Genomic DNA, 10,504 nt, shown 5'->3' with positions numbered 1-10,504 from the left:
CTTTCACGCTCTTCATGTGTATCGAGTTGTCACAGCCACGCTGTGCGGGAATTCGGAGATTTATTATTCGGGCCCATATTGATGGAGTGGAGGGATGGTAGTGCGAGGCGGAGCGTTTTAAAGCGAACGACTCGCGCTGTCAATTTTTCAGCGGAAAATCGTCGATTTTGAAGTTGCCGATGGTACGGCAGTACTCTGCGAATGCGAACGGCCGAGTTCTCGGCGATTCTCGGACCTAATGATGCGAACAAATAAACATTTTGGTGGCCTGTGCCAGGCTTGAAAGCACTCGGCCCTGTAAGGCACGTATGCTTTGTATTACGCTGAGACCTCGCGTAATCGTTTTCCTCTCACAATTCTTACGAACATATGGAGTCTTTAAACAAGTATAAAGGGGGACGAGGGTGGGAGAGAGTGTGTCTTGGATTTAAACTGAAATACTAGCATGCCTGGGCAGTATTTCATTTTGCACCGGCTATATTTCTACCGATCGCTTTTAATCGCGTGTTGGTGTGTAAGTTTTTAAAGTTCTATTTGCATTGCCTTTTTCTTTCCTGAAAGCACACAATTGTGTGAACAATTCTATTCGCTGTGTTGCGTGTTTAATAGATGAGCTTTAGCGAGAACGCTTTATCGGCATCTTATTCTTTCATCTGGCCCATGCTTATCTTACAGTTGTAACCTTTATTTACTACCCGGTGTAAAGGTTATGTCACTCGCTGAGGTCATACCTAAACTATTAGAGAGGCTCGAACACAACTTTATTCATGTGTCGACTTTTTCAGAGTTTGGGCTTTAATACTAGCAGTACTAAAAGTCGCGTTAGTTTGTAACACGATTATTCAAGTGGTATCAGTGGGTGGCACCACTGGTACGCAGATTGTGGGCCACCTAATTGGCGTAGAATGTTCGGATTGGTATCAAAAGATTCAGCGCGTTACGGAGCATAAGATTACTAGTGAATCAAAGCGTAGGTGTTAAGGGATTTGAACCGGCGACCTTTCGTTCTCCATACCGTGACTTCTTGAAACTTCAAACGTCCATTACGGCCAAGCTGATCGACGTAGGACATAAGAAGTGGTGTCAAACGATTTGTCTTCTTGCGCTGTACATACGTTGCCATATCCGGATATAACTAAAATTTTTACCGGATATAGCGAAGATTGCTCATGACGCAATATTCTTTCGATGTTGGTAACGCTCGATACTCTTACGCAGCTTCGGGGGTTGTGGTGACCGCATCTCGAAACACTATTGATGATATCACTTAAGTGATTGAAATTGACCATACGTTCAAAGTATCCTCGATGGCGAACGATGTTGCGTTCAACTTGAAACTGTGCTTATTTTCAACTATGCAAGTTCGCCACCGTGTTTTAAAGACTTCGGGAAGAGCCGATTTGGTCTTGCGCAAAGTGCGACAAAAATCGCACAATTTTGTTCGCTGAACACTCTGGAGGAAATGTGTTATCGTCTTCTTATTTACATCGTTATCGATTCGCTATTCAGGGGGACTCTTTCACTTATATACTACTGCACTGGAATGGTATTACATGGGGACTATAATGTCGACAGCGATCTCTCCGGTCACACCAAATCCCCACCGTTCCGCAGGTTTTAAGAGCGTCTCCCGCGCTAACCGGTTTCATGATGCAGACAAACAAATTCAGTCTAACCTTCAGAAATGACGAACCTCCACATTGTACATTTTCGAGGATGCAGCTGTATTCCTCCTCGCATTGTGCGCTTTGAGGAACTAATGGAGAGCTAGTCACGCGAACAAGCAATAACAAACAGCGCGTGTTTTTTTTTTTCAGATCTCGAGCGGTGGGCATACCGCAGTCGTCGTAGTTTCGGAGGTGACCTTACAGCCTTCACCTGCAGGTCCTCGCGTAAACACGGAGTGACGTCACTGGATAATATGGCTCTTGTCGTGACCAACAAACTTCCCGCTTATGCCCATCATCGCCTTTACGATCTCTTTTGTATTTCTTATATTCCTTTTGTGCGCTAACACGGAAGTAAAGGAGTAGCATTCTGTAGCCTTGGTACGGCGCATAACAACATCAAGAGCAGGGAAAGCCCCCGCGTTAGGAAGGCCCTGCCACTTGCACTAATGAACTCACCGCGAGAGTAGGCCGTTGAGGCACGTGCCAACGTCTCAAGCAAAAGTTGTTTTCTTTGGGGGCATAGTATCGAGTCGTCAACAGGGTCAGCTCTGCGGTGAAGATAGCACGCGAAGGTCCATAAGCGAGCACTTACAGGGCCGCCTTTTACGGATGCATATAATTTTTTTCCTGACTTGCAAAGCACGCAGGTCCGGTTGTGAGCGTTTTAGTGTCTCGGAACCTTAAGAATGAATCGAACACCTTTCGAATCAATGGCCTTGCTTCGAAGACCAGGAAATTACCCTTCATTGACGTTCCGAGGCGGCCCCACGACCCACCTTTCCTGAGAACAAAGGGGCAGGTGTCTTGACCTCGCGCCGCGAGCTGAACGCAAAGTTGAACAAAAACAAAACGGAACAAAAAAAATTTCTCCGGCTCTTCGCGCTCTTCTCCTGCGTAAAGAACTGGCAGAGGTGTCCGTAGATGTCCAAGAAGCATTAAAGGGAAGTACTGACACTCACTCGCGTAGATAGTATTACTAATTTTCTACGTCGTTTTCCTGCCGACAGATGTCGTTCATGATGTTTGTTCAGGTTTGAGGTGGAATAGAAAATACATTAGCTTCTTGACTGTGAAACGATTGCACTTTGGTTATCAGCACGACTGGATTAGAAATAATCGCATCCGCCAGGAATGTCGTGTACGTGTTGTACTAGTTTTCTTTGATAATTTCTTTGATAATTCCCATAGTTTGTTACACCACTGCTAGATTGCGAACAAATGATTGATGTAAACCAATCAATGAAAAACAAAAACACACGCATGAGCCAACCGTGTAAAGTGCCAAGGGGGGGGGGGGGAGGAAGGGGGAGGTAGGAGGAATTTACGCGTCCGGACAGACGGTGCGCTTCACTAGAGGGGTTTTGTCTTTTGTCATTTTCCTGATTTTTTATTTCAGTTGGAACTAAATACGTTTTCTTTGATGTGAGTACAAAATTTTCCCCTTCTTCAATAAAAGGCTTTAATTGCGAGGAACGCTTATCCTTTCGTGACCTGCCTATCATTACATGTTTGCACGGCATTCACACAAAGGGACCGCACCTTTCTAATTAGAATACATGTCTGTGCTTGTGAAATTTATTGAAACCATCTCTCGAAACTTGTAATTAACGGAATAACAGAAGTGAGTAAAAGCTTCTATTACACAAGAGAAAAAAAACAGAAGCAAGAGAATCTAATTCCGACAGGCATGCTCAAGAAGAGCGATTCTTTGTCCAAAAGGGATGAAGGCGAGGCGCTGACGCATGCATCCTTTAAAATTACTATTTCCCACGCCTCCATTGCCTCCACAGCGAGGCTTCTTTTATGCTCATACAGAATCTGGAGCTTTAGCAAACGTAGAATGACAGCCGCGCCCTCGCCAGTGATCGCCCAGTTCACGTTCATGCACTCCGCTAAAGGTCATTAACAAGCAGGGATATTTCTGCCATATATTGGTTGCTATACATTGGCCGAGCTTATCAGGCGAAAAAAAATCAAAACAGGTGAGTGGCAACACGTCTCGCATCCCAGTGCAACAAACAAACAAACAAACAAACAAACAAACAAACAAACAAACAAACAAACAAACAAACAAACAAACAAACAAACAAACAAACAAACAAACAAACAAACAAACAAACAAACAAACACGCAAGCGAACAAACAAAAACAAATTAACACAAACAAACAAATTAACTAATTAATAATATAACAGACAGCCAAAAAAGGGAAATTAACAAACTGCAAAGAGGTTCAATATAAATAAAACACTGTAAACATTGTTGCAAAAAACTGGAGGTTAAAATGACACAGATACTGCGCCATTTGCTTTCCTCAAAAACCAATTTACCAATTTACAAAGAGCAGCCCATGCTGAAAACCTTAAGGTGGATTGCTGAGCTAGGACAGCATCGTCCTTGTCTGTGTGTTGCCCCGCCGCGGTGGCTCAGTGGTTATGGCGCTCAGCTGCTTACCCGAAAGACGCGGGCTCGATCCCGGCCGCGGCGGGTGAATTTCGATGGAGGCGAAATTCTAGAAGCCCGTGTACTGTGCGATGTCAGTGCACGTTAAAGAACCGCAAGTGGTCGAAATTTCCGGAGCCCTCCACTACGGCGTCACTCATAACCTGAGTCGCTTTGGGACGTTAAACCCCAATAAACCAAACCAAACCAACCTCCTTTGTTGTTGTTTCTCGTGTGCTGCCGTTTATTATTAAGCAGGAAACGTCATGCGGGCTTCATTGACTCGCCACGTGCCGTGTCAAGGTGACGAAACGTGTTGCGTGTCGCGTGCTGCATCTCAGTACACATGGGAGCAAAACCGGCTCAACGATATCTTGCGGACGTTCCGACCCACATGTTGAGCCGGTTGCCACCGAACGGCGCTGGCGGCGTGATAAGACCCGCTCGCTCACACGGCCCCGTCTCGAATATCCGCTCGCAAGAGCGCGCAACTGCACGCCGGCCTTACCCTTGTCGGCAGCCCGGCACAAAACACCACTAAGATATATCGCTTTCGTTACGCTTCGCCTGTACTAGAGCGGCCGCAGCCCCAGCCGCAGTTTCGGGAGAAATGCGCAATGTCTCCTTGAGACTGCGTGTCGCGGTGTACACTTTTGAATACGTCGCGTTCAACGGCGAGGAGGCTTGACAGCTGAACCTCTTGACCCCATCCCCACCCTCCAACCTTTCCTCCGTGGTGGTGTCATTCAGCGCCAAGGGGCCACGTGTTGGAAGCTTTCGCCGTATTAGCGCAAACAAGCGAAACGAGTTCAACGCACTGCATATCTGGCTGGACGCGCCGTGGGCAAGCGTACCCACACCAGACCCCCGCAGACCTCCCAACGCTGGCCGGATCTTGTGAAGCTATCAGCTGACCGATGTCGACAGAGCTGGTGGCTTAGCACGAGCTGTAGGGGGACATGTATACGAACGGACATTTGTAAGCACGAACAAACCTTCCACTAGGATTGTGTGACGTCACGGCAAGATCCAGAGAGACTGGGTTTGCTTCCGTCCGCGTGATGTTCTCGTCATTCGAAGCGTCCCGTTAGAGTGGCCTGGATTCAGTGACGCGTGGGCGTGGTGAGGAATTGAGAAATGAGTTTGTAAACAGAGGCCTCACTTTATACAACTACGGCTTGAGTCGCAGCGGAGTTTTCACTTTTAAGGGCAGGGAAACCTGACCGTACAACGGGCCGAGTGAAACACAGTTGACACCCTTCAATTTACTTATTTATATTTCAGATGTTGGCCATGACAGGAGGAGATTAAAAAAAATTCGCATACGAACCACAGCATCCTGAAGTACATTAGTTACTTTGAAAACACGTGGAGACGCTCGCAGAAAACATGTGAGCTGCGAATCATAGGATCCAAAAATTCTTACGAACACAGAGTGCGAGTAGGGCCAGGGATGGAGTTCCAAATTTCTACACTCTCAGCAGATAGGAGTAAAATGGGTGTAAACTGTCTGCTAGCGCACTCTTTATAAAAGGGAGTGCACTAGAGGATAACTTACTCTCCTATAGGCGTATTGGTGTTAAGGAAAAACTGTATTTGAACAAGCCAGTATTAGTACTGAAAAGTGAACTGTTTAGTCTCTGATAGCTTTAATGATGATGGCTTCGAGTGTCTGAAATAGTTGCCAAGTGATTCAAAACGCTGGTAGTAAACGTGCGCAAGAATTTTAAACGTTCAGTTCGACGACGTGAGTACAGTGGTGTTAGCCCCAGATTAAACCACGCGACAAGATTTGTTCGTTTTCCCTACACATGACGTCGTTAGGAACGCTTCATTGCAAAATCGAGCCATTCATGCCCTGCCATTGACTCCTGAGGTAAAGAGCGTGCTCAATTGCCGTGGGCCTTACGGTCAGGGGCAAGTGAGACTCTGCCCAGGCAATGTTTGCAAACTTGTCGTTGTAGTATGCATACCTATCATCCCGATGACTGTGCGCCGTGACATCGATGGATGTAGCCTGGGATCATAGGCAGTTTGTAAGACGGCGCAGCAAACAATGTTATAACATACATTTTACCCAGAACGTGCCCTCGTGGTCGAAGGTCTTTACTCCACGTTGTTTGCTTCGAGCCGTATTGGAAAGAATCTACAGCATTTTTTTTTCACATCAGAAGGCCTTCAGCTGTGAGGACCAGGATTCTATTTCCCTTTGATTTTGAACTTCAGGGGTACCATCTCATAATCTTCGGCCGTAGTGTCCTGTGAGGTACTGCAACCGCTCTTCAGAAAAGATCATAGAGGAAAACACTTAGTTGTTAGTGCAATGAGTTCGTGGGAATCCCAAAACTTAAAGTTATCTTTTAGAAAGGGAGTAATTGTTCCTTGGCGTTCACCTGAGCTCCGCTATGCGGCTAGAAAGAAAAGCATTCCTTTGCAGCCGCATGGCCGAGCTAATTACTCCCTTATTAAGCATATAGCGGTTAGTGGAATAACTTTGAGGGAGTCCCGCAATTCGGAACGATATTTTATTAAGGGAGTAAATACTCTCTTATAAACATATAGCTGCACTGGGCTGGGCAATGCCATTTCATTAATGCAGACAAACGCACAAGGTTGCCCAGTCAACCTTATAAAGCTGTGAAAAAAAGCGCAGAACTGCAGGGACAATTTTAAAAGTGAAAGCACCCCATCCTAGGACTTTCGGCTAATTTTGCAGCTGGTCAGTGGATCTGGAAAGAACGCTTCGGCGCCGAGTAAAAATTGCTGTTAAACGGCCGAACAAGGCGGCCGGACCGGAATCAATCAGCAGAAATCGTCATTTGGCTACGGGGCTTGAAGTGTTTTCCTTCATTTTTTCATAATAAGGCGCAGAGGCTGCCTTACAACGATCAGCATGTTTTGATGCGTTTGAGACGCCTCTAAACCCCTAACTGCAAACCTTAACAGTGAACTCTCTATTATACTGAAAGAAAAAAACATTTATGGTCTTAACACACATTCAGTTTAAGAATAAATGCAAAAGCGCGTTTGGTAACCTAAAATAGCTTCAGCAAAAAGTAAAGCAAACGAATATTTCTGTTAAACCGTGAAATGTCCTGATAATTCGCCGCCAGTATCCCCTTTTTTAGCTTGATTTTAGGTCCAAAATACCCTAAAAAAGGTAAAAATTCCCCGAATAAAACTTCACTGCATAACTTCGGTAAGGAGTTTATTTGAAACTTACAAAAGGCAACTAAATCATGTCGAGCATTCTCGGACGAAAAGTTTGAATATTGAAATATTGCAAGGCACTCATTATTATGAAAATATTGGAGATAATGGTCTTCCGATGCGTCGCATAATCTTTCAAGATTTTCCATCTCTCGTATCGCGCAGTTAAGACTGCCATAGAAAACTAACGGGGAATGTTTTTGACGATAGCAAAAACGTTGATAGCAAAAAAAAAAAAAAATGCAAGGCTGCCGACGGAACATCTGCGTAATGTTGATTATTACAGCAAAATCTTACAATGTGTGGAAAAAAAATGGGTTCACAAACGCTTTCTCGTTGAAAAATGCTTTTGTTCAGAATTGCTTAGTATGAATGCTCGCGCAAGTAACCTCTTTTCAAACAAGGCTGACGAAAAAAAATATACTTGTCCACTAACACCAAAACTAAAGCTTCCACGGTTCATCTGTAGTCTTTGTAGGCGCTATGTTTTCTCATGCTGTGGACGTGGTGGTAAACGATTATGCGACAAGAGTGACAGTTCGCCGGAAAGGTTCACATCTGTTTCGCTTGTCACTCATGTTCTCCGAACGCCGCGACAAACATGTTGACACCTCGCCGCCTGTAGCGGTGGCAGATGTCGCGTCTAGTACACCGAACCTTATGCCGGAATTATGTGCAGTGCAATGAACTGCAGTAGTGGTAAGACGCGCCTAAAATATAGCCGTTGTTCGATGTTTAGTCACTCTAGATAGAATGCTTATTTTGTACTAATGCCGGAAAGCAATGTGGAGAGCTGGCTACCACCAACAAAGGGTAGAACTCTGAACGCTATTTTGACGTGGGAACACTTTTCTCTATGCGTTTTTATGCACTCTCGTAGCTGTTCACAACGACGCGACTGCCGAGGAAGCTCTCCAATCAAGGGAAATTGTAGGCTATGAACTAATTACTACAACAGTACTCGCCATATATTCCCCAGCCCTAAACTTGTAGGGATGTAGATGTAGATCGTGTATTCAAGGATGGAAATTTATCAGACTTTCTCGATAACGAAAATTATGCACCTAGAGCGCCTATAAAGAGTGGGCCTATATGCCTATGCGATGACATATGCACCTTAAATTGTACTCCTCAAACACTTTGCCTCTTCTTTCAAGGCGCTCGTGAGGTATTCACCGTTATGTGAGACAGTTACTGTGCCGTTTCCTTCGCTCAAAAACCAATTTACGTATAAAAATTGTGATGCAATTGTTCGTCGTTCAGCGTGCCGGATGATGTCGTGCACCGCATGTGTGTGTAGGTGGATTTCAAGGCGCCCAGGGGTAGTAATGCTTTTGTATTCCCGCAATTAAGTAGCCTTAAGTGTGACGATTTTTTTTTTTTGTGAAGCCAATCAAACAGAACTACCGGATTTGGCTCTGTACATAAAAGACTGCATGGCCCAGCTCATTACATAAGCTGCAGTTTAAGAGCATCTCTTGTCTATCCAAATAAATGCTAGAGTAGATTGAGTCAGGAAGGGGGGGGGGGGGGAGAGGCTTGGCGGCTGCGCGTTTAAAAATGCGACCGCACCAGCATGAAACATCAAGCGTGTGATGTCACTGTTTTCAGTTTTTAGTTTTTGCCGTCAAACATCAGGTTGCTTTTTCCTTGTTTCTTCTGAGCCCTTTTCCCTTGCTTCTGCGTGCAATCTGATGGTTTGTTTATTTTATGCCTTTTTCATTTCTTTGCTGTGTTCCTGATCAACAAATGCAACATTTGAGGATTCAGCAAACTGAGGTACTCATCGCAACGTAAAATAAAGAAATCCCTAAAATGGTCTTTCACGCCAATACTTGCCCGGGCTTGCATTTCTAGTCTACAGATACGACTAGGCTAAACAGTCGAGTGAACTACCTCTGTACGCATTGTCACGTTTGCCAATATGTAAAGGGGGCAGAGACCACTCAAGCTGCGAAACAGCGCCTTTTACCCAGTTGGCTCCCCCTATTTGCTTGTACATGGGCCGAAACGAACGAACGAACGAACGAACGAACGAACGAACGAACGAACGAACGAACGAACGAACGAACGAACGAACGAACGAACGAACGAACGAACGAACGAACGAACGAACGAACGAACGAACGAACGAACGAACGAACGAACGAACGAACGAACGAACGAACGAACGAACGAACGAACGAACGAACGAACGAACGAACGAACGAACGAACGAACGAACGAACGAACGAACGAACGAACGAACGAACGAACGAACGAACGAACGAACGAACGAACGAACGAACGAACGAACGAACGAACGAACGAACGAACGAACGAACGAACGAACGAACGAACGAACGAACGAACGAACGAACGAACGAACGAACGAACGAACGAACGAACGAACGAACGAACGAACGAACGAACGAACGAACGAACGAACGAACGAACGAACGAACGAACGAACGAACGAACGAACGAACGAACGAACGAACGAACGAACGAACGAACGAACGAACGAACGAACGAACGAACGAACGAACGAACGAACGAACGAACGAACGAACGAACGAACGAACGAACGAACGAACGAACGAACGAACGAACGAACGAACGAACGAACGAACGAACGAACGAACGAACGAACGAACGAACGAACGAACGAACGAACGAACGAACGAACGAACGAACGAACGAACGAACGAACGAACGAACGAACGAACGAACGAACGAACGAACGAACGAACGAACGAACGAACGAACGAACGAACGAACGAACGAACGAACGAACGAACGAACGAACGAACGAACGAACGAACGAACGAACGAACGAACGAACGAACGAACGAACGAACGAACGAACGAACGAACGAACGAACGAACGAACGAACGAACGAACGAACGAACGAACGAACGAACGAACGAACGAACGAACGAACGAACGAACGAACGAACGAACGAACGAACGAACGAACGAACGAACGAACGAACGAACGAACGAACGAACGAACGAACGAACGAACGAACGAACGAACGAACGAACGAACGAACGAACGAACGAACGAACGAACGAACGAACGAACGAACGAACGAACGAACGAACGAACGAACGAACGAACGAACGAACGAACGAACGAACGAACGAACGAACGAACGAACGAACGAACGAACGAACGAACGAACGAACGAACGAACGAA

The sequence above is a fragment of the Amblyomma mixtum genome, chromosome 9 (genome assembly GCF_055824585.1).
Source record: "Amblyomma mixtum isolate Tamu chromosome 9, ASM5582458v1, whole genome shotgun sequence".
Taxonomy (NCBI): Eukaryota; Metazoa; Arthropoda; class Arachnida; order Ixodida; family Ixodidae; genus Amblyomma; species Amblyomma mixtum.
This window is presented reverse-complemented; position numbering follows the sequence as displayed.